Source organism: Pseudopipra pipra, chromosome 5 (genome assembly GCF_036250125.1).
Source record: "Pseudopipra pipra isolate bDixPip1 chromosome 5, bDixPip1.hap1, whole genome shotgun sequence".
In the NCBI taxonomy this organism is placed as follows: Eukaryota; Metazoa; Chordata; class Aves; order Passeriformes; family Pipridae; genus Pseudopipra; species Pseudopipra pipra.
In genome coordinates, this window is record NC_087553.1 from 70,235,350 (window position 1) to 70,261,002 (window position 25,653).

At 39.4% G+C, this 25,653-nt stretch overlaps 1 protein-coding gene and 1 long non-coding RNA gene across 2 annotated transcripts in view; both read right to left on the minus strand.

Moving 5' to 3' along the window:
- The window catches only part of LOC135415034 (uncharacterized), a 621,260-nt gene that overhangs the window by 556,747 nt on the left and 38,860 nt on the right, over positions 1 to 25,653 (minus strand). The gene's annotated exons all lie outside the window — the stretch shown is intronic.
- CELF2 (CUGBP Elav-like family member 2) overlaps positions 1 to 25,653 on the minus strand; it is a 558,920-nt gene that overhangs the window by 382,204 nt on the left and 151,063 nt on the right. The gene's annotated exons all lie outside the window — the stretch shown is intronic.

Below are 25,653 nucleotides of genomic sequence, written 5' to 3' on the forward strand. Positions count from 1 at the left end.
CTGCTGTTAGTGTGTGTTTACTTACGAACATCTAGATGATTGGTTTCTTTTGTGTTTCTGTAACACTTTTGACATTGATTTCCCTGTATTTAAAGACTTCTCTTTTGCATTTTTCCCCCTCTAAATGTTTTCCATCCATCCTGTGAGCGAGTGTACCCTCTCCTTGAGCTCCGCAGATTCATTAGGATTCCTGGAAATTCCCAAATTAAAATTCTTTTTGGGGAAAAAAGCAAAACTGTACCTCATGAAGTGTTCAGTCAGAACCAAACTACCCCAAATGGCAGAAACTTCCACTTTGCTATTTATATCACAAGCATATGCTCCTAGTTTCCCTCTGCCACCAGTTCTCAAAAAAAAAAAAAAAAAAATTAAGATCAGCCCTTGTAAGTTACAAAGAAGCAGTAACATGATGGTCACATAGAGATTTGGGAGATTTGGCAGTGAGTGACACACTCATGAAAACATAATAAGGGGTATTATAAGACATAATAAACTTTTAAGGCTATTTTAAGTCTTCCACTGCCTCCTCCTTCGGTGAGTTAAAACTTGAGCTGTGTCTGAATTGTTTTAGGGCTCCCTGGTATGCTGTAGGCTGGGTTTGGGCAGCCTGAATCCCTCCTTTGCTGGTTGTACAAAGGCAGCACAGTCTTGCCCTTGCCAGAAGGTGACACTGACGCTTCCCACTGCCCAAAAAAGATAACGTGACCATTTAGTCTGCCAGACAGCAGCCTCGAGATAGTGGTCAAACAGAAACAACCAGTTTTAAACTACCTGGATACAAAACGCTTTCTTTGTTCAAAGGCCAGAGCTTCATTGACCCCTCATTTAGGAGAAACACTGAGTCATCTCCTGCCTGTCTCCCCCCCACAGCCAGGTGAAGCTCCTGGCTCAGCATGTGGGGCCCTATCAGTCGATCAGTTTATCAAGTCAGGCCTCAAGTTCAGACCTTGGAATTTTACATCCTCCCCTAGGCAACGCTTCCAACAGTTTTGCTTTATCTCCAAGGGGTGTAACAAGGATAAACACATCAGGGACAGCAGGTCGGTGAGATTGCAGGTGCAGATCTTGGGGAGGAGGGTGGAGGACAGCTGGAGGTTGCAGATGTTCCACCTCCCTCCCAATACCACTGTGGCACAGGGTGTTTGTCACCTGATACACACACATCTCTAAGCACTTCTGCAGAGATAGGGTTGTATCCAACTCTGGAAACTTTGGGCCCTACGTTTATTTACCTACAGCTGATGGGTTAGATGCTTGTAATGGAAAATTAAATTCAGTTGTTTCTTTGTGGAGCTGAGCTGATGGAAAGCAAATAGAAAGAGATTGGTCAGTGTCTCTGTTTCCTCCCAAAAGTTTGTAAACCACCCTTACACAAGTTAATCCCTCATTTGAGGCTGGGCAGGACATCAGTGGTTACAGCACAGTGCATTTTCTCTTTCCTCTCCACCTCACCGCCACATTTGTTGGTTTTAGAGCTAGAGTCACCTATTTTCCCATGTAAACTTCTCATAGAATATTTCATATTGATGAGGAGGCTGAAATTAAGAAAGGCTTCAAGCTTAACCTGCAAAGAACAGAACTTTCAAAATATCCTGTCCTATCCTGTCCTGTTGGCGAGCTCAGTTTGAGTCCTTTTCACATCCTATCTATACAGTGCTAGAGGTCAAAGCAAGAAAGGGGCAGATGTTTTGTCTTTATACCCCACTTGGAGAACCTAAGTTTTTTCAATTTCTGTGTGGGTCAGGAGTCTGAGAGCTACAAGGGTAAGAGACCTTTACATTAAGGTCAGAAGTTCTTGTCCCTAGACCTCAAGGACAAGACACTCAAGATGGAGTGGAAAAATATGGAAAAACCAAGGCCAAGAGAAACATATCAGCCCTGTCCTCCCTTTCAGATCACTGCTAGACCTCCCTGAGCTCCGGTGCATCAAGATCCTCAGTGTCTCTTAATCTGTTCATCAAAAAAAATCCACAAACTATATCTATTTCCAGAATTTTATCTCTAACAACTACATTTATACTTTCCCATATTTTTCACTATCTTCCCACAGAAAGCACTCTATTATTTCTTCCAACATATCCTTGTGAAAAATATACTGTAGGAACAAATATACTTGCGCCTTTCCCATTTCCAATTATTATGGTTATTTTAATTATTTTCATCTTAAACTTTTCGTGTCTGGAGCGAAAGCCATGTGTCCATTTTACTGGACCTGGCTGGCCTTTTGCCAGCTTTTCCTACAAGACTGAAGAAAGCCACTATAAGCTTTCTAAAAATAAAACTAGGAGATCAAGTTTAGTACAGAGAAACTTGCGACAGGCAACGGATTTTCCAAAACAGCCTCACGCATTTCATACAGTGTGTAGCTATAGTAGGAGAAAACAAATAAAACAGAAAAAAGACAGAAACCCTCTGTAAAATTATTTTAACTCTTGTGCTTAGATAGTGGACTTCATCCCAGCTTTTAGCTAAATGTTTTCTTCTGTTGGGGTTAAGGACTTTGCCTACAAAACTTTTATTTTTATGCTTTAAGTAAAGAAATTTCCTATGATCTTCAGCTTGTTTGCCAAGAAACCGCCAGCACATCTGTGAAATATTACTTAAGCAAATTTATTACAGTTAGCCAGAAGGCAAGTATCCTGAAAGTTCCTCTACCTGCTGAAATCCAGCCTATTGTATAATTTGGGTCTTTCGTGCCATAACATGTCCCCCCAGTGAGAGCTTATCAGTTCTCAGTTAATATGATAAAGAAGTACAAGCTTTCCAAGATTTTTGAGTCATGTTAAAGTAAATATATATATATGTACTTTTGAAAACAACATTACTGTATACACACATACACAAAAGGATCTCTAAGCAATGTCATCATCCTTAGTTTAGACAGCTGTGGAGTCAAAAAAGTTCCAGATCAGCTAGCTACAAACATTTGAAGGTCAAGTACAGGACAAAGCATTTAAAAAAGCATGAGGAATGATGGCTACTGAGGACTAGAAAGGTGACTTTATGTCATGAGATTTTTTTTTTTCCCCTCCAGGTATTTCTTTACCAGAAAACTATTGGACTGAGAACTTGATAGTCCTGGGCAGGATAATAAACCAAGTATAGTAAGTGGTTTGGGTTCGTTATTTCATCTTCTTTCAAGGGTGTTATCTCATTCAAAATATTTTAGGAGCCAAGGAAGGTCCGCCAAAGCACAACCTTTTAGCCAGGGTGCCCAGCAGCCTGGTTATCAGGCAGTAGTAGAGAAATAAATAACCTTCTAGCATCTTCCCAAGCCATATTTTCCATTGCTCTTTCATACAAAGCAATATTAAGTTATTTGAAAGAAATCTTGGTCTTTTACCAGGAAAACCTCATTCTCCCGAGGGAGCCTGTTGTTAAACAAAAGCTCAGCTATTAAAGAGTGGCCTCCAACTTCAGGGCTGCTGTTGGGGGCTGATAAAAGCTCTTCTCCAGACTGTCTCATGCTGTCCCTCTCCATCAGCCTTACCACCCCCCTGCCTCTCCTCCCAGTCCCTAATGCCTCGACTTTTAAGCAATGGAGTGACTAATTGAAAATGCATTCCAGCACTTTACAAGCAGCTTTTTCTTTCCTGCTGACCAGCCAAATGTTTTAAAGTTGGCAAGTTGCTGTTTTAACTTGGGAACTTGAGCACTTGTTCATGGCCTGGATGTATGAAAAAAATCTGGCTGAATTCGATAATTCTGCTGAATAAAAAAATAATTAAAGGTCTTAATTCTAGAACTGGTATAAGTAAATCCAAGTATTATTATGAATCTTCAAAGCCAGTCCATTCTCTCTTTGTGAAATACATCATTTGGGAGACAAGAAATTTTAAGTCTAAGAAATGCCTCAAATCGTGCACCAGTACTTGTACAGAACCAGAGGAAAACCAGTCACAAACAGATATAAATCCATCTGACAATTACGCTTTGGGAAAGAGAGAACTGTAACCAAAACACCCTGGAGACAGTAGTCGCTGATTCAGGGCGGGTCAATGGCCAACTGGGCTGGGATTCAGCACATCTTATCACACACAGTAACTTAGAAGTCAGCTTCATCCAGTAGCTGCAGAGATTGAAGGGTTTTGTTTCCTTGCTCATTGTACAAAGCCTGCACTTTAACAGTTAATCATTAATCTTAAATTGCATAAATGTGTCTCATACTTATCGACTTTTCGCTTCTACAGTCTGCAGAGACAAACTTTCAAGAGATGGTATTTTTTTAATACTGATGGTGATTTTAATGGATTTTCAAGTACTTTCAGGTTTTGCTCATGACAACTGCCGCAATACAAAGCCTTGTGAACAAAGATGTGTTTTGTGCCTATTCACCTAGCAGAAAATCACTATTACGACATACTTCATTATGAGAGAAATGCTTTCCAGCCTCTCTGAAGAGACAGTCATCCCCAAACTCCCATCAGCTTAATTGTTTTTAAGGTGTTCGTAGTTTGCTTTAAACAGCATACGAGCCCAACATTTACATCCTCTGCTAAATTTCTCTTTATTGGCCAGCAGGACGGTTTCTTCGTTCTGCAGCACTGACGGAGCGAGAACACTTCTGTAGTCCGAGGCAGGGCTTGCCCTTCCTAGCCCAAAAGAAAGAATGAAAGAGAAGAAAAGCTCCTTGTATTTGCCAGACATGTTCAAAAAGAGCTACTTGCACCCCCCAATCTGCTTCTTTCATTCCATTTGGCAGAGTCATGGGTCAAATTTGGTAGAGAAGAAAATAGCAGCCGTTAACCGTTCCGGCGCCACAGCAGACTGAGGAGCCAAAGCCAACACTGTCTGTCTTTGCATTTCCATTCTTTTGGTGTCAGGTCATACAGTGAGCACCAAGAGGTCCTTATGAAGCCTTATGAAAAGGTTATTGTTCAGGCTGCCTTCATAACATAGTCCAGAAAATAAAAACATCAATAATGACCTCAATAAGTGCTTTGTTGTGAAGGCCATGTTTTCACATGGACCACAGCTGCATTTCTACACTCCCAATGCCGTCTCATGCAGCAATGAAGAATAAATCTAAGAGTAATTAAGTTATGCTGAATGCATACTGTGAAATGTTTAGGAAACCATTTCCAAAGAGACAAAGGAAAATTAGTGGCTCCGTATCCATATCTGTCTTTAATAGACTGTTCAAATATTTACCTCTGGTTTTCTATCCTTCACAGAAGTCCAAGGAGTAGGATGATTATTGGTAAGGGACTAGGTGGAGATATTCAGTTAATTCCTCTCAATGTCTTTCCTTTTGACATTGAGAAAACTGTTTTTTTATCTGTGCCCTACTTTCCCATCTGGGAGGGACAGACACCACCCTAGCAATCTACAGAGCAGAATGTTAGGAACTTAATAGAAGACACAAAAATTGGCAGCTTTATGAAATTCCCTCCTTTTCAAGATGGTTTTAAGTCTAAATCAACTGAAATACTGGTTCGTCATTCAGTGTAAAAGAACATGATCTGTTGAGACAGATGGCTTCTACCACTTCAAAAATTTAAGAGTTGCTGTAGAAAAGTAAGGAACCCCTGAAGCTTTAAAAAAGTCACCTATACCATAGCCTTTAAAATGAAAATAATTGTAGAGCTCCAAAGTCCTAGAGGGAAACAAGGGAAAAAATAGCAAAAGGTAATAATTATGAAATTAAGAAAATGGTGAAATAAATCTCCCATTTCTGAGATTCATGTTTATCAAACTACATTCAAGCACATGATTTTGAAGGTGTCAACCACAAACACCTTCTTTATGCATCGAGCTTATGTATCTTTTAAACAGAGAGAGAGACACCAGGTCCCTTGTGACAGTGTGCTTTGCTATTGACCTAAAGATGATAACATGTGAGTTGGGAAGGAGAAAATGCTTCAGACTCTGCAGCAATCCCATACATATTTCATATAAAGGCGCAGAGGAGCATCCTTTTAGCCTGTGTATGAACTGCACCAGCACAGGCTGAGTTTACGTCTGATGCTGGTCAGGATCCGAGATTTGCTGTACTCACTAGAGATAACACTGTTTCATTTTCCCTTCCTATTACAGAGGCTGGGAGAGCTGACAAAATAGGAAGGCAACTTTTTGCCGTAACAGCTGGCAGGAGATTTTTACAGACATAAAAACCAATTAAGTGTCCTGATTCTGGGCATGTAACCCCCCAGAGCCTTTGTTTAGAAGTGCTTATCTTCTTGCATAGGCACAAGCATCTACAAATCCATGTACAGGTGTGTGTGTATCTAAACAAAGCACCACAGAGAGCACTGAAATAAGCTGTTGCTCTCCTGAGAAAAACCCCAACATGTTATCGCTGGGAAAACAGTACAGGAGAGAGTTTCATAACAGTACTGCTTCATCAATAGAAGGCTGCAATTAAATTCCATTCTAAAGGACAACTTATCCATAAAAAAGTTCACTTTAAAGGTCCTAATTCAGGGAAAATCAGAGAAAACTTTTTTTCTTAAATAGTGAATGCAGTTGTTTACCTTTATTACCTAAAGAAACTTTTATTTCTGAAAAAGCAGGCCCATGTTTTTTTCTGTTTCTGAGGACTACTCAATTTTAAAAAAAACATGACATAAACGTTCATTCATTCCCATGTTGGTGATTCCATTACTTCCTACATCCCTTCATGAAAGTTTTGTATCTTTCAAAGAGCATTAATAGCTATGGTAGCCCAGATTACATTATTTACATACAACAGGTCATAGTCACATGCATAGTTTGTTTACAGGAGATACTTCCTTTCTGTTCAAAAATACTCAAAGTCTCATGTCACAATTTTTTTTCCTTGCTGACCTCATTTACACAAGCCCAAGCACGTTAGTGATTTTTCTCCCAGACAAGGCCTAGGTTGTGATTCCAATAAAGACAAGCACAGGTCCCCATGTTGAAAATAAAACATTTTTATTGCTTTCTAAACCTCGGGCATAAACATTCATTGCTTCATCTGACAAAATCCAACCCATAAAGACTGAAAAAAGAGTGAGATTAATAGAACCAACTTTCTAGAACACTGCATTACCCTCAAGACACTGTATGTCCTGAAAATTGTATATCTTAAAGTTTGGCCCAAGGAGCAAGGAAAATACCGTTCTTTTCTCATTTGGGTGTTCAGTTGTTACACCTTAAACAAATCCACACTTCTCTGGAAACTGCAGGACCTAATAAGGGCTGAGTGCCCCAAGTCTGGATTGGATTGGTTGCTATTCATGGGGTGTCCTTGGGAAACTTCCTTCATTTCACAGGTTCCTGGTGTGCCAGGCAAGAAGAAATGAGTAAATCTGGCTTGGATTGGAAGAGGCTTTAAAGAGCATCTTGTTTTAGCCCCCCTGCCATGGGCAGGGGCACTTTCCACTAGAGCAGGTTTCTCAAAGTCCCATCCAACCTGGCCTTAAACACTTCCAGGGATGGGGCAGCCAAAAGTTTTCCAGATTACCTGTTCCAGTGCCTCACCACCCTCACAGTAAAGGATTTCTTCCTAATATCTATTTTAAATCTACTCTCTTTCAGCTTCCTATCTTAGATTTCACTGCTCCCCCATCTGACAGAACATTAGAGGACTGAATTACAAATTGTCTTTGTTGCTAATCATCCGGGAAGGATTTCAGTCTCTGCCTGAGGAAACCGTGAGGGCAAGATAGTGCTGCTTTTCATGATAGCTTCTTCAGATAATTCATATTTCTCTCTTTTAGTTTGCATCTTGTCTGCAAATGAGAAGTTCCAGCTGCTGCTGCTAATTATTCCCTACCAAGTAGTTTGAGAAAGCTTTTTCCTCTTGCAGAAATAGGTGTCTAGTCACTAACCAAGGTGCTTTTAGATACCCCCAAGCCTTCTTTTTTCCCATTTTCTTTTAGTTGCTATCTCCTTAAGAAGTAAGTAACCTTCTTTTCAAATTATGGAAGCTGCATCTAAAATTCAAGCTCATTTCATGATGTCAATAGTGAGTTCAGGCTTCATGTTGACATTATTGATGACAAAGCTGGGCCTAACATTTTTCCCAAAACACAATCATCCAGCTGAGGCCTGTTTGGGATATTAATTGGCCTGTGTTCAATCCAATAAACTGTGCTCTGCTGGTCATGAATAGACACAATCTTCCCTAGACTACCAGGAGACGCAAAGTTCAGAGCCTTTAGTGCTAATATTTTTCTATTGTATTGTCATAGAGGAACGGAATTTTTAAAGGAACTCCTGGTTTCCATTAGTAAATTATTAGTGTAATATTTTTTGGGCCAAACATTTTTTATCTTTTCTCTTATTTTCCCTTTTGTTGATGGATTAAGCAGCCCATGTGTATGTGGGGCAGCCCAAATGCCTTTTTTGAACTCACACAACCATGGCAAATAATGGTATGGCAAATAATAATTCCCTTTTGGTACAGATTAACCCAACCTACACATTTAAGATGATCCATTCCCAAGACATGATTCTAGCTATCTAAATTTCTACAAATTTGAAACCACTTTCATTATCCTTAGATGATATGAGCAAATAATTCCGCTGTATTTCAAATACAGAACCAAAATATTTGTCATCCAGGATCTAGAAAAACCCTTAGTCCACTTCTGTCTTTCATGATGTGCTATTAAAAACTTTATCTCTGGGTAGTAATGACCTATATCAAGAGTACATATACAAAAGGTGATGTGAAACTGCTTTAAAAGAAACTGTTTTAAAAGAATATTCAGCATGGAGGAGCAATGCCATTTTCCATCTCCAATCCTACATGATGAAAGTTTGCCAGATCTTGCTGAAGCAAATTCCTACTTGCCAGGTCCCATTTGGTCCCTCTCCCTCACCATCAGAGCTGAAAACCATTTTAGTGAATTCACCTGAACTGATATTTCAAACTCTGGTCTGAGCAAAATAACTGTCATGGGAAGCTGTCCTGACCTGGGTGACGGGAGAGCTTTTGGACACCTGGAATGAAAAAGCAACACTTAGACTAATATACTACAGATTCTTTACTTTCTGCTCCAGCTGCTGTAAAACCTGGCACAAGACTGGAGATATAGGAGCTGGAACTTCATCAGCCATAGAATGTGGCAGAAAGGAGAGCTCTACTAAGATCAATGAAGTGTTTCGGATAATGATTTATTCTGGAGGTCTGCTCAGAGGAGGACAAAAGGGAAGGTGCTCTCCCTTCTGCAAGCACTGCTTGTGGATTTATTGAGAGCTATCATCTAAAGCTGAGAAACTAAATTCAGTGTGTATGGACACTCTTTGAAAGACTGCCAAAGGCTTTAGAAATAAGAACATAAATTGAAGGTGAACAAAACTGCAATTGAAGCTATCTCCAGCAAATATAATTAAGAAAATAACCTAGTGAATGAAAAATACATTGGACTTTTAGAAATTATGTAATTTTCAATAATACAAGAAAAGGGTTCCTAAAGGCAGGAATTCCCAAATTAAAGAGTGATATAAGAACCACTTTGAAGTAAATAGGCCATCCCAGAGCCAAAGACTGTTACTGCCTTACCAGCAACAATACCAGTATGTGGCAATAAATGTTCACAGTCCCCTGAGCTATAGCACTGCTGTTTGCTCCTGGCACACCTTCAGCTTCTCCCCCTTGGTCTTAGTCCTGACAGCCACCTCCTGCTATGCCTCTGGCTTCTCTATTACAACCTTATATATTTCATAAATTTTCATTTATCCCTATTTCTCCCTTTCTTCTCTTGCTGTCTCTCTATCTGTCTTTAGTTGCTGTCCATACTACTGGGGTGGCACAAGCTTTTAGCCAAAGGTGTCTTCTTTCCTCACTGTGGAATTATGATAATCTAATAAAACCACGAACAAAGAACTTTCTATTTTCCAATCAGTTTCATTCAGAATTTTTCTCCTTTGTAAAATGACCTCTTTGAAAGCACCAGTATGTGTACGACCAGCAGGGACGTGCTCCGTTTACTGTACTGAATGTAATCATGTCACAATCGTTCATCCTTAGGCAGCCACTAACTTCCAGTTTAGTGACAAATTCATCTTTATCCAATATAATGAAGTCCAGGAGAGACTTTGTTCGCATTGAGCACAATATAATTTCTGTTTGAAACTGCTTTCCTTAAAAATCCCCCCAAAAATCATGACTGGTATTTTGCTACCGAGTTCATGGACACAGTAGCCCTGCCTCAGGAACTGAAATAATTGAATCCTAGAAAGATGTGAGTTGGAAGAGACCTTAAAGACCATTTGTCCCAATGGACAGTGACACCTTTCACCAGAGAGGTTGCTCGGGTCCTATACAATCCAGCCTTAAACATTTCCAGGGATGGGCAATCTCCCATCACACCTCAATTCTCCTCCTTATATTACTGATTGGTGCTTATGGAATAACACATTTTGGGATTTGACTTGTGTTTTTTGCTTGAAATAACTGAGTGGAGTGTGCAGGTTTTGGCCAAAACCATCACTGTGTCACATCACTGCTGATGTGCACTCTCACTCCTGAGCAGTACAGGACAGAGCACTCAGTACAGAGCACTGCCTTCCCTCTGATCCCGTGGTTCATGACCTTATGAACCTGCACAGACCTCCACAGTGCTAAAACTCTGAGCATCCCCTATTCCTTCCTTCCATCCATCCATCCATTAATTCCACAAATTATCTCAATTTCAAGCACTTTCTTCATGGCAAGTGTATTTAAATAGATCATTTTTTCAGGCTCATATTTGAGTAATGGGTTTGACTAGAGATCTTCTGAGGTCCCTTCCAAAAATCCTCTCCCCTCGTTTTATTTTTTCCCACTCCAGCACTTTTAGACTGTTAACGGGTAGAGATACTAACTTTGTTTATTCAAATCAGCAGTCTTTCAATGAGATAACTATATGAGATTTTCCTATATAAATTTCCAGTTCTCTCAGTATTTATTTATAGTACAGAAAGGAACTAACTCGTAAGCAATAAGAAAAAGTATTTCATTGCTGAACAGGTAACATTTTGAGTTTGGACTGCCTGAACCTTCACAGTACCTTACTAAACAAGGCAGTTTAAAGTCCTCTTGGATGCTGCAGCTATGATTTGACTGAAGCATTAGTATTGTGCTGTATGGTTCACAAGCTGAGGGTCAGGCTGTGCTAAGCACAACTTTCAACCAGCCCTGAGCACAGGTACCACAAGCTGTCTGGTGGTGAATGGGGGGAGACTGATCTCCAGTATGTCTCAGTCAGGTTATATCTTTCACAAACCTGTGCAACAGGCCTTTTCCCAACATGTCACAAGCACTGAAATATCTGCTGTACCATGACTGTTGCCTGCCAAAGCCATCCTGCCTGTCACACTCCAGCTTGCCATACTACTGAGATAATAGGGGGGCAACATCTGCTCCCCTGCATCCTTCCAGGGCTTGAGGAGCAAGACATGGTGATGAGATTATTTAAAAAAAAAGAAAAAAAAAAGAAAAAAGGAAAGCAATGGTGTAAGGCACACGTTGGGATCTTTGTATAGCAGCTGAGGCCCAGGGATCTGGGGGATGAGTCATTTAAGCCAGACACAAACTTTCCCCACCACCTCCCCACCTTACATGAAAGGAAAGGCGGTCGGAGCCAGACCATCTGGACAGCTCTGTGGGAGCAGAGCCTGCAGAGAGGATTGGGCCTCCTGCAATGCTGAGCTGAAAACAAAGCAAAACAACTTGCTCTGCAGACCTTCTTTGAGCAGCTCATCAGCAGCTATCAGCTGACTTTATATCAACGAGCGTTTGTGGTGATTAACCCTTCAAACGGGAAAGAAGATTAAACTAAAGAAGAAGAAAATATTATGAAGAAGATGACACTAAGGAGAAGGTGGCATTATGAGGAGGACAATATTAAATTAAACCTATGAAAGAGTTTCAGTCATTGCCATTGAAGCCAAATTTGCCACAGAACACCCAGCATTGGTTAGCGCTGTAAGCATTCGGAGTACTCTGCTGTTGTTGCAGCACTATACTATATTCACAAAGGGTTTAGAAGTTAAATTTGAAATGGAAATTCATAGGAGAGGCAACTAAACAAGCAGGATAATATGTCACCAAATATGTAGATGTACAGAGTTTGTCGATTTGTATGAAAATTCCAAGACAATTTCTTCATTGATCAGATTTCTATTGCTGCACAAATGGTCTCCTGTGCAAATTACTGTGAAGCAGTCAAAATTAACATTTGTTTCTTTATTATTAGACTACAAAATTTCCAACTTTTATAGCTTTCCCAATTATCACTTTCTATTAGCCCCATTACCCAATATAACTATTTTTCCCTAGGATGATTTCAGCATTTTTTCAGTTTTGAATCACTCAGCAGTAAAACATACAATGGAGAGAAATGGGCAATTGTTATGTAAGTTATTCTATTTACTCAGGAAAGTAGGAACCTACCTCATGCTAAATACAGCCTAAAAAGGAAAAAATTGGCTTAAAATCTCTGTTAATGTTACTAAACATGTTGCCACACCTGTTCCCACAAGAAACATATTCCCACAGTAGTATTTATTGCCTATGGAGACTGTTAAGGAAAGATTTATTCTAGTTGACACTAGTTAAGATAAAAACTGTTGGCTAATACTACAAAGTACTCTGTTTCTGAAAGGACAAAGGACCTTTCCACACAACTTAATATGTAGAATTTTTGATATGTAATTCCCATATTCATTTATTCCAAGTAGATGCATCTAAGTAATGGACTGTTGGTCTCATCAAAATTGTAATGTGTACTTAATGAGACCATGTCTCTTAATTTTAGCTCTTGATATTCAGGCTTTATGAAATGTATCTGTATAATTTCAGGAAATTACAACAGAGTGTGACAACCATCACTATTTTCCTCTCTGGGCTAGCTGCAGGAAGTGGCTGTGTCCACTTATAGCCATACAAGTATCTTTGGAATCTCTTGAAGTTCAAAAATCAATGGTAGGAAAATTGCTATATAAATTAAATAATATTTTAGTTACCTCTGGAATGATTAGTACTAAAAGGATTTTCAGGTACTATAAGGCTTTGGAGTTTTAAAACAAAGAGAATACAGAGCTCTGAAAAATAATCTTTACGTTAAATGAATGTCATAAGGATGTATTTATCAGAGAAAACATTGGTGGCTTTTTATACAAGTATCTTTCCTTCTAAGAGACGTGTTAAGTTATGATGTAGAGTGGGTCCCTGCTGCTCAATATACCAAGAAATAAAAGTTCAGATATGTGTCATGATAGAGATAAATTTCTGTTGTCTCTAATTTCGCAGAAATATAGGAAATGTAGAAGAGATGTAGATAGGACATAAAAGCCTCACTGTGAAGTTGGACAATAGTACAACCTCAAATCTTAATTAGTTTATTGATTAAGTCTATAAAGATGATGCTCTGTTAACAAAATGATATGTTATCCATCCTTTGCCTATTGTAGCTCCTGTAGCAATTCCTGCAAACTTAGTACATAGATTTATATACTTGTCTCTACAGTCCATTTGTATAAACAAGTAGCTCAGAGGATTTAGCTAACCCCCCATCTGGTTACTTTGAAAGCAGAAGTACAAAAATATCAAAGTAACAGAAATAAAAATGATTTTAACTGGTCTCCATCTGGCAATTTTAATAATGGAAATGCAAAGTTGTAAAATGTGCCAACTATCCAGGCTTTGTGCGAAAAGAAAAATTGTGATTAAAAACATTTTAGAAGTCAAGACAGGTTAGCTAAGACTTTAGATGAGGGTCGACTAAATTCAATATCACAGGAATCTAGGTCACAGTTTACCCTAGCACAGAAGAAGTACATTGTCTCATAAATATTGGGGTTTACAGCACTTTCCTCTGGGTTGGAAACTGAGGTTGAACAAAGATATTTCTAAAATACATCCTTCTGCAAAGATGATGTGACATTAATTTTAAATTTTACAAATCCTTTACATTCTGAGAAATAGTTTTTTTTAGTTTTAATATTTTGTAGCTGAAAGGGTTAAGGTGACTCAGGAAGGGCTTGATCTTGTGCTCATTTGAGAGAAGAAAAGAGAACAAACCCTCACTGACTACTTTTAGCTGAATTCTACAGACCAGACTTGCATATTCTATTAGGAAACTTGGATCCTGGAATCATCAGTGTTACAACATTTAATGCGTTTTATTTTCTAAGTTAGTCCAAAACCCTTGCACAGCAGGTTTGGAATTATTATGGTTTCCATTTTTCTTCTTTTTTTTTCATTCTTCCCACTTCTCACTTTTGTTTTGTTTCACTTTGAATACTTCACAGTGTTTGTATTTTGAAAGCTGGCCTATTTTCCCTCACAAAGCAGATTCAGTTTGTGGTATAAATGCTAAATCAGCATGTGTCAAACTTGTTAAACCTTTTTTATGCCAGGCCTTGAAGGACCTGATAAAATAAAGCTGTAAAGATATACATTTTAATAAAACATTATTCATGCACTGTTAGTCCACAAAATATTCTCATGTACTATATAGAAATGAAAAGCAACATTTCTCTGGCCTAAAGCTAACTTTTTATGACTCCCTTGGTAATTTTTCCTTCTTTAATATCACTTTATTTATTTATCTTACAATAAGCTTTCAGAAAAGGGGTGTCATTTTTCTCAACACTTTTGCGTGTGTTTTTTTCCCCCCCTGACCCTTTACATCATCTATAGAATAATTTAATAGGGATATGGAAATCAGACAGAGTAACTGCTGGAAGCAATATGCACTGATCAAAACCCAGAGAGAGCAGCTCTGTTGAGAACTGAGCTGTGGTTGTGTGGTTCAGACACTGGCCTGGGAGTCACAAGATCTGGGTTTTCTTCCTTAATCCACCTGACCTCCCTGAGTGATACCAGCTCTCTGTTTGCTCAGCAGGAATGAAAATATTTACATTCTCCATTCTTTTATCTATTTAGATGATGGGTGACTTGAGAATCCTACTGTCTTTTATAGTGATGGTACACAGTGCAGTTAATTCAGCTGATGGTTTTAGGTACCATAAGGTAAAAATACATGTTAGGGATCTAAGAATCCTTCCCTTGTGTGTGAGTCTGCCCTCTCATCCGAGAAAGAAGGCCCTGAGACAAGGAGGACTCCAGTGCTGGCTTGTAGGCAAAGCCAAGCCATTGTGTACTTAAATACTGGAGCATAAGGTTTTATATTTAACAGAATCATAGAATGATTTGGGTCAGGAGGGACCTTAAAGATCATTTGGTTCCAATACTGGCAGCATCCCATAGGCTTTCCAAAGATATTCACTAAAAGACACGCTGTATTCAATAATAGATACAGAGGTATCTCTTGCTCTCATTCAAGACATCTCTTTTGTAGTTCTGGTTTTCATTTATTTGGACTCTTTTCAAAGTTGTGACTCACATCTGTCAGCCATTCACTCATCTGTGTCAGTGAACATGAACACCAGGATACTCTCAAGACCATCAGCAGATTTCCAAGCTTTGTGAGTGTACAGCCATACAGGACCTCCAGAGTAGGTCCCCTGGATGTCTCCCTCAGTGACTGCTTTTCCTACAAAAGGCCCTCTGCTAGAAGAGCAGTTACCAGAGGTAATTCCAGCCCCACTAGATCTAAACTTTTTTTACACCCTCACAGCTGTGTGGAAATCAGTACAGTTTCCTCTTGTCCCTGATGGCTCATGGTGTGGATCACCATCATTTTCTGTACCAGACCCCAGATGTGTCACAACCACGAGGATCTATTTCAGAGGCTCTCAAGAATGCAAACTAATCTGAGGGTCAGCTACAGCTCTCCTTGAATCTGACCACGCTGTTGCTGACTGAGTGACCAGCGATCAAGATCAACATCTGCATTGAGAAAGGGTTCTTCAGGAACAAGTAAAGAATTTCTGTTCTGAGGCAGTAACAACCAGTTGCTGTGCAAATATCAAGGACTGTAACCCGGTTAACTATAGAACCATAGAAAACCACAAGGACTGCAGGAGATAATTATCTTTAATACAGCATGACAAAGTATAATTTTCTCTTATTATGCAAAAAATGAGGTGCAAGGAGAAAGAGGCAGAACTGCTGTTGGGAATGTAGTTCATCTCTTCCGCTGTAGGCACTGGTACCACAGAGCAGCTTATTCTTTCTTTTTCTCCCCATGCCTGAGAATATTTTTTCCTGTCTTGAAGGAGTCCCACTGTTCTTCCCTGCCTTCCACACCTGCTCTCTTCTTCTTTGCTGAGCTACAAAGTAAAACAATAAACATTCAAGGTACAAAAATTCACATTGTTTGGCTCCTAGTACTCAGAAACTGATGAACTAAGAAGGAAGGGAGGAGTTTTTTCTGACTGAGCCTTGAGTTCCTCCTTCAGCAGGATGAACTGCTCAAATATAAAAGTTAAATCCACATTCTACCATACTTAGAGGTATTCTGGACTGAGGATTTCAGTGGGATTCTTGCCAAAAGAGCAGGCAAACAGGGAGTGCTGGCTGGTTGTGCAAAAGTAAGAAGAAAACAGTCCCAGGGTTTGGGAGGTGGGTTTTGCTGCACTGGCATGCTGGGAGATTAATGCAAGCCACTTAGCATCTCCTTCCTCCCCTCTTGCTGTGCCCTAGGTTCAGGAGGAACGATGACATTTTTCTCCTTTGTACTGATTTGAAAGCTACTGATGAAAACTGCTACTTAAGCATTAGTTAGTAATGTGGAGAGGAAATTCTTCGGGGGGAGGGGGGGGAAGAACAGTAAATATGCTTTTCAGTCCAAATGTACTGCATGTTTTTAAGGCAGAAAAAAAAGCCTTTCTCAGAAAAAACAACATTTCCAGAAGAGATTTTCATTTTCATGCCACTTTTTTTTTTTCCTACTGAAAGAGCACGGATAGAAAATTTCCATCAAATTCTGAAAACAAATTAATTCCTTGTTTTGCTAAACATACTATGGCTATACAATTCACAAGCAAAGATATTCTGAAAAGCAAAGACTGGTTGGTTTACCATATCCCTGTCAGTAAAGCTGTTATTACCTCTGCTGCTGCTCAGAGAAATCTCAACAGGTCATAATGTTCCACTGTGTGTCTTAGACCTGAAGGAGCAAGGGAATTCTCATTCATTTAAAGATACTGCAGTACTGCCTCCATAAATCCACTCAATGGGACAAGATGTAGGCCCAGCTCGATGAGATAAAGGTAGTGTTTTACACCAAGTTTTCAAGCTTCGTTCTAAATAGCCATTGATTTCATGGGTATACATCAGATTTTTATGTTCTTCTGGATATCGCTGTCTACGATTTCATCCTTTACTTTAAAAAGGGCAGCAATTGACTGGCAACACCCAGAATACATCCTATGACATCCATCTACTGTGGTTTAGGATCTTGCTGCAACGCAATATAGCAGTTTTATTTCTTATAAAGAATGATTTATACTGAAGTTAATGCCTTAAGTGTAACACATCTACAGTGGGTAATGTTATCATACCATATATTTCTTCTCTAAGAAGTTAACCTACTACCCAACTTGCTTTTGCAATGAATGTTTGCATAATGTAAAACAGCCACTTTTATACTAATAGAAATAAATGGCTGAAAGAACACAAAAAATGGAGAGCTTTTGCTTACTATTTAAATTCTTTCAAATAGCAGTGCAGTGTGAAATTCTAATACACTCCCTCTGCAACAGTCAGACATTAAAATGGTCCAAAGATTAGAAAATCACTTAAAAATGTAATTAATACAGGAGCACAATTCTCTGTGGTTTGTAAGATATGATGCATTTAGTGTAGCAAATAAAACATAGCATAGGACAGTCATCCACGTGTATTATGCTTCTAATCCATTAAAATATGTACATAGATTTTCTGTATTTGCCTTACAAACTTTGTATTTTCTGGGCTGGATTTTGAAGAGTGACGTTTAATTTAATTTTACAGCTTCTTTGCTGTTGTTGAAGGTTTTTTATAGTTAATTTCTTCAGAAAATTCATAGTTTTGAGCTGACAGTAATAAACCTGGCAATTAAATACGTAAGAATAGAATACATCCTAAAAATATTTTCTAGGATTTCTAGGATCACAAGTGGAAAGGGACCAGAGGATGTTGTCTGCTTCAAACTCCTACTCAATCAAGGTCAAGTTTACTTTTCCATGGACAGTTTCTTGTTTTTGGTGCTTCAGCCTTCTTACTTATATTTGGATAAAGGTTCAAACCTGGAAAGATGCTCTTACTCTCAACAACCAGCTACACCCTGAGCAAATCTGTGCATTGATGCTTTGAAATGATGGTGTGTTTCCTCAGGGATCTCAACTTCTGAAGCCATTACTATGTTTCTGTCTGCTTCATGAAAGTTTTGTCATGAGACGGTGTTGTTTTGCTCATTTCAGAGGAACGCAGTTTTTAAGGATTTCAAAATTGTCAGCACTTCTGAAAATTTGACAGTTGCCTGAAGACACTTTGCATAAACATTTAGATGCTCTCACAGTTAATACACTAAAAACTTCAGGTCAAGGCAAAAAGTGTTTTGTGAGAGGTCTATAGCCATCTGGAACACACTATATAAACCTTGCACCTCTACTTTTCGGTCCCATACATTGGTTTTAATATTTTCCCTATCTTTTTATCCTATTATCCACTTTCTGAGTCCAGCAAGGAAGAGCAGAATCAAAATACTGAAAAGGTAGTTACTATAGTTCTCCTGACTCTCAGGCAGGAGTATTGTTATGAGTCCAAGGAAGACACTATGACACTAAGCTTAAAAAAATCACATTGAAGACTTTCATAATATCAATAAAGATGAAAGCCTCTGTAAACTTGATTGAAACAGAGTCTTCAGACCTTGGAGGTATTTATTCAGGCCAAGTAATCTTCCTAAAGACAGTGCCTGGCCAGAGTGATGTACAACAGGAAGTAGCTAAGACTTAAAAGGATAATATTTAAGACAACTAACTAGTCAGCAAAGAGGAAGAAAATTATTGGTGGGAAAGAAACTGAAAAATAGATGATGTTTGGGAAACCACAAATCATTATATATTTAGGACTGCACTTTGGGACTTACTATGTCAGAGTTATGACTGTTGTGACAAAGAGATGGGGTGTTAGTAAGAAGTAGAGTTAAAAGGAAGTAGAGACAGCTACTCAAGGGCTCTACATGGCAGAGTTAGTCCTGCACGGGGAAGCAGAGGTGGCTGTGGCACTCAGGGCAGCACGGTGGCCTCAGCAATCAGCAGGAGCAATCCAGTTGAGAGATGGAGTACTGTGCTCACACCTCTGCTCTGCTTCTGCTGCCCAAAGCTTTAAAAACCCCGAGGAGCCTGGTCAGAGATCACTGCTGAACCTGCTGTGAGCAGGAGCTTGGATGGGTGAGGTCCCTTCTAGGCTGAATTAACACATGAGCCAATGGTCTCAGGATCCCAAGACAAAATTGGCTTTGACATCCCTGTTTGGCACAAGGTTGGAACACATACATATGAACAGAAAGGCTATTTAGAGTTGCACCTGAAAGAGGAACAAGAGACAGGCAGTAAAGTATGTCCAAAGAGGCCTGTTTTCTTCTTTCTAACGATTTATGTGCTTTCAGACCTTAATTATAATATGTTCAATCCAACATTAATTCTGTGTGAGCTGCTGTGCAATGGGTGAACAACACTTTCCATTAAGGTGTTGGGGTCAATGGTAGCCAGCACTGTGGTTCAATACATTAATTTTCTCTGAAGCAGTAGTAAAACATATGTTGACTCTTGGTAACCTCAGTGTAGATGTTGCAACCTTGTAATGGATGTGGATGCAATAACCTGCTTGAGCTTGTCTGCTCGAGATGAGGTGTTTTCATAAATGATGATGATGAATGTTGTTCTTCTAGGGAGTCAGAGATCGTCATTAAACTAGCTAATATTTTGCTGCCCTCCCATGCAGAGCAAGCATTGCTAAAGGGCAGCAGTGCTGTCAAATCCTTATAGGCTTGAGCAGGGAATAAAGCAGAGAAAAAACAGGATGAAAAAAGCAGATAAAAGGCCTAAGGTGAATTCAAGCCTAATACACAGTACGTTGAGTTGTTTTGTTTGCTTGCTTTTTTCCCTTTCTCAGTAAAAGTAGTTCAATAGTTATGTTTTTTTCAGCAGCAGAACCCCTCTCAACTCTCTCCACACTCCTCAGTCACTAACAGAGTTCATTGTCTATCAATAAAAGCATTTCAGATCTCTCTAGACCTGGAGACACCAGGCAGAGTTATTAGTTCTTCTCCAGCTTATTCCAAGGTGCCAGAGTTCAAAATGAAAACGTACAGATTGCTGATAGCCATGCCAGAGCCAAAGAACTGCACAGATCTCTCCCTGCATCAGCCTCCCTGCAACTATATAAACACAAACCAGCACATCCAAGGATATCAAATTGAGAATAAATGCCTGTGCAAAGCATTTTTGTCTGTGACAGGCCCTTAGAAACTAGAGGGCAAATTCTCTGCTGATGTAATTAGCACAGTGTTGTTAAACTCCATGGACCTGTACCAGTTTAGAGACACATGAGATTTGACCCCATTACTTTATTTAGTGACACTTATAGTAATTTCAAATTGTCAAGTCTGCACTGCTGTATTCCAACAAGTAACACCTTTAAACTCTGCTAATAACTCTTCCTCCTCTAAAAGTCGTGCAAGCAATTGTCTTTCCTTTATGATCAAACTTAAACCTTGAAAGTAGACAATTTTTTAGTTATCTGTGCAGCAGTTTATATCCTGTGAGAATATCCACACAGTTTAGAGACTCTGAGGCTCAATTATCCACTTTGTGAAGACAACTGCAGGTGGGAGACAAACATATTTAAATAGGAAATATGGACAGTGAGGTTCCTCTCCTTGACCCTTTATGCAGGTGGGAGAATTAGTTTCTTCATTTTATATATTCAGTAAAACCCAGCAGTGTTGTGTTACATTTTGTGAATTGAGGAGAATAGATTTGTTCTTTGATGACTTGGAAGACAACATCAGTTACGAGGAATCACTGGTCTCTTGATGCATATAGGGTTTTTAACTTGTCCTCATGGTAAAGAGGTAACACCTTGGCTAATTCAAAAGACATGGTATCTGATCCTGCAGGGACTTGTATGTGGACACATATCCTGAGCTACATCAAAAGCAGCATGACCAGCAGGTTGAGGGAGGGAATTCTCCCTTTCTGCTCTGCTCTCATGAGACCCCACATGGAATACTGCATCCAGCTCTCAGTTCCCCAGCATAAGAAGGATGTTGACCTGTTGGATCATTGAGTGCAAATCCTGACCCTGCACAGGACACGCCAAGAATCACACTATGTGCCTGAAAGCATTGTCCAAGCACTTCTTGAGCTCAGACAGGCTTGGTGCTGTGACCACTTCCCTGGGGAGCCTGTTTCAGTACCCAACCACCCTCTGGAGGAAGAGTCTTTTCCTAATATCTAACCTAAACTTCTCGTGCTTCACCATCAAGCCATTTTCTTGAGTCCTGTCACTGATCATGAGAGTTAAGAGGTCAGCTCCTGCCCTTCTAGTTCCCCCTGTGAGGATGCTGAAGACCACAATGAGGTCTCCCCTCTGTTCTCCAGCCTGAACAGACCAAGTGACCTCAGCTGCTCCTCATATGGCTTCCCCTTCAAACCCTTCACAATCCTCCTTTGGACACTGTCCAATAGCTTAATATCTTTCTTACATTGTGGTGCTCAAAACTGTCACAATATTCAAGGTGAGGCCTTCCTAGTGCAGAGCAGAGTGGGACGATCCCCTCCCTTGCCCAGCTGGAGATGCTTTGCCTGATGCCCCCCCGGACACAGTTAGCCTTCCTGGCTGCCAGGGCACTGCTGACTCACATTCAACTTGCCATCAACCAGGACCCCCATGTCCCTTTACCAGCACTGCTTTCCAGTCTGTCTGTACATCCAGGGTTTTCCCATCCCAGGTGCAGAACCTGACACTTTCCCTAGTTGAACTTCATAGGATGGTGGTTGCCCAGCTCTCTAATTTGTCAAGATCTCCTGGTTTACTAGTTAGCATAGCCAGCACTATGAATAAGTATTTTAAACTATCTTTGCTATCATTTTGCCCATTCAGTACTGTCAAAAAATTTTCTGAGTAAACTTTAACCAGAGAAAATGGTTTTGTCATCTGCCAATGTCCTACTTATCCATTGTGCACAGCATTAGCAAATGCATTCAGTTCACAACTCTGAATGGTGATCCATTGTGCTCCATTGTGTTAATGTTTTGGAGAAACAAAATAAAAAAATGTGTGGAAGGAACATCAAGAGGCCATTCTTTCACTCCAGGCAGAATTAGCTCTCTCTGAACTATTCCTAACATGTGTTTATTTAAACTGCTCTTAAGGTCTTTGGTAGAGGAAATTCAGAACCTTCTCAGGCAATCTATTTCTCTACTTAATCATTCTTACCATTAAAAAGTTCCTCAAATGTCTCACATAAATATCCCTTTCTGCAATTTAGAGCACATTATTTCTTGTCGCATAGATAATGGGTACCTGTAACAATTCAATCTTTTTCCCCTTCTCAGCCACCTTTTATGTATTTGAAAACTACTAATCTTGTGTCTACTTGGTTTTTCTCTTGAGGAAGCAATCTCAACCCTTTGATTTCTAATAGGTCAAGTTTCTACACCCATAATCACTCTGCTCTTCCTGTACCTGATGCAAATATTTCTTGAAATGCAAACTAGGAGGGAACACCACACTTCAGCTACAGCCTCATTCGTGCCAAATAGAGCAGAAAGATTATGTCATGTATCTTAGAGAGATTATTTCTGCTTGTAAATCCCATAACAGTATTTGGCTTTTTTGCAAAAGTGTCACTTTGCTGATAGTATTAATTTCAGAGATCCTCTCTTATCTTACTCTCCATCACTGCTCTTTTTCTGCAGAGCCGCTGATTAGCCAGTTGTTCCCTGGAGTCATCCTAGATGTTTCAGATTCTATGTAAAAATTGTTGAGCTCATTTTGAATTCTCACCCTCTCAAGTGGTTGGACATCTTTTCAGTTAGTTCACATGTTCTGTCCTAATAAATATCCTTTATTTTCTTCCCTATGCCTTGAGTATAATTTTCCAGCCATTTCCCTACCCATATTATAGTAGTTTAATCCAGCCAATATTTTCTCTTTCTTTCTATGATAGTGTCAGATGAAACATTATCAGAAACCTCACTGAAGTCAAGACATACAGCATGTACTACTTCTGCCCTAACTACTGACCTGTTACTCTGTCAAAGGAGGAAATGAAGTTGATTTGACAAGATTTGTTTCTGTCTGTATTGGGCCTGGCTGAGATGGAGTTAATTTTCCCCACAGCAGGTATCTAGAAAGGTGCTGATAACACACACACAGTTCTGGAACTGCTGGGTAGTTCTAGCACAGCACCAGTGCTGTCTCTCCAACATTTCCACCCACCAGAAGCCAGAGGGTGGGCAAGATCTTGGAAGGGGACACAGCAAGGACACTGACCCAAACTGGCCAAAGGGACATTCCATAATGTCTGCTCAGCAATAAAAGCCAAGACAAAGGAAGGGAGGAACCACTACTCATACTGAAGCCCTGCTTTCTGGAAAGTGGCTGGGCATCACCTGCTAATGGATAGTGGAGAGCAAACCTTTTGTTTTCTTTCCTTCCATGCACAGCTTTTTCTTTTTCTTTATTTAGCTGTCTTTATCTTGGCCCACAAGGACTTTTTCCATCTTATTCCCCCTTGCCTCCTGCTGAGGAGGGGAGTGACAGGGCAGTTTGGTGGGCATTCACATCCAGCCAAGGTCAACCCAACACACTGACAAATCCATGTTGGCTGTCACTCATCTTTTTGTTATCTTCCAGGAGCTTACAAATTGTTTGCTTGGTTATTTGCTCCAGGATTTTTCTAGGAATTGAAGTTAAGCTGACAAATCCATCTCTTTCCCCCCCTTTTCTTAAAGATAGGCTCAATAATTGCACTTTTCCAGTATTCTGGACACCTCCTCCCATAAGCTGCACCAGATAACCACTGACAGCTCTGAAGATTGTCCTGACAGCTCTTTTTCTCTGATAGTGCTCACCTTGGGGTGGATTTCCTGGGGCTCAGTGACCATGAAAATATATAACTAATATAAGTACTTATCTTACTTACCATGAAAATATATAACTAATGTAAGTACTTATCTTACTTAGTCAGTTTTTCTCATTTGTTCATGCCTTTAATTGCTTTAGACATTTCATCACATCGATCTCTTTAGTGAAGGCAGAAGCAAAAGAGGCAGTAGAAACTGTACAGCTTGTTTGGATGTTTCTGTCCATAGATTTCCCACTCCATTTGGTAACAGAAAATATCTGTTTTTACTCTTCTTGAGTTCCCTGACTTTCTAACTCTTTACTCTCATACTGGATTCTGTCTTTGACCTGGATATTTCTGATTTAGCCCATGATTACTTTGTGTTGTTTTTTTAATAGCCTCCCATGAGGTCTCTGACAAAAGCTTTTGAAAAAACCAAATGGGTTATGTCAGTTGTGTTTATAGTAATCTGGTGTGATGATATTAAGAAACACTCGTCTGCCACATTTAAATAAAGAGTTAAGGCATTTCAGGCAGTGATATATTTCCATCTGATATCAAAAAGCATTTCTGATCACACAGATCTTCAAACATTTATTTATATTTACTTTTAATAAGCACCATAAAACCTGTTTCAACAAGAAGCAATTTAATTGCATCATTGCATTTGATCAGATGAGCATCCTGTTCGTAATAAAGCCTACCCTATAAATAAACATCGAAAATACAAATTAAACTTCCCCATTAAAATGCATCCAACTTAACGTCTCAATTCTTTCTTTACATGTTGTGAGCTGAATTTTTCTCTGGAATAATGTGCATGCTGAAATGTTGCTGTGCATATTTACATACTCATACAAATCCTGCTAATACATCCTCTAACTCAGGATGTGTCCCCATTTCAGCCATCAGCATTACTAAACTAATGTAAACCACTTGTATTCCAGCAAAGCTGATGAGGCAGCTGAAAACTCGAAGAAAACATAAATGAAATAGAATTCCATTTTGCTTATAAAATGGACATTTTTATTCAGTCCAAGTTTTCCACAAACATCAGTCAAAATTTCCAAATTTTAAGTTATTGACATTTCTATCCCCAAAGGACCAAATAATTTTTAGCATTCTGGTGCACTAAGCCTTTATCAATTGCAAGAGTTAATGTTAAAACATTTTTGCATTTTCTGCTCTCTAATTTGCATGGGTTGTGTGGGAAAGCCCAAACAACACAAATCTACAGTTTCCAATAGCTGTTAATGATGTGGAGTGAATACAGGAGTGGGACACTAAACTAATCAGTGCTATTGAACATTGGTGAGTAGAAACCACTATATTAGTGCCTAAACTGTGCAGTGATCCATGTCTTCTAATTCTGGGAGATAGTTATGTTAAATTGATTTGAAAATAAGTGGATAGAATCATTATGCCTACATTTATAGCTAAGCTGATGGAAATCAGATGGATTTTAGTTTTGCAATGCACCTCATAAATTGATGCTGAAAATCCCAATAGAGACTTCACTGCCTACTTTCTGTCCACCCAATAAACTCTGATTATTGGATCCTGATGACATTTGTTCTGAGCTATATTAAAATGAATTGACATAAACCTACAGAAAAAGCATGCTGAGGCAACTTGAATATGGAAGAAGCTCTAGAGTTCATCACCATTGACATATGTGGTACAAGGAAGGATTATCATGGAGCTATGAATATAAGCTGAAAAGCAAGGT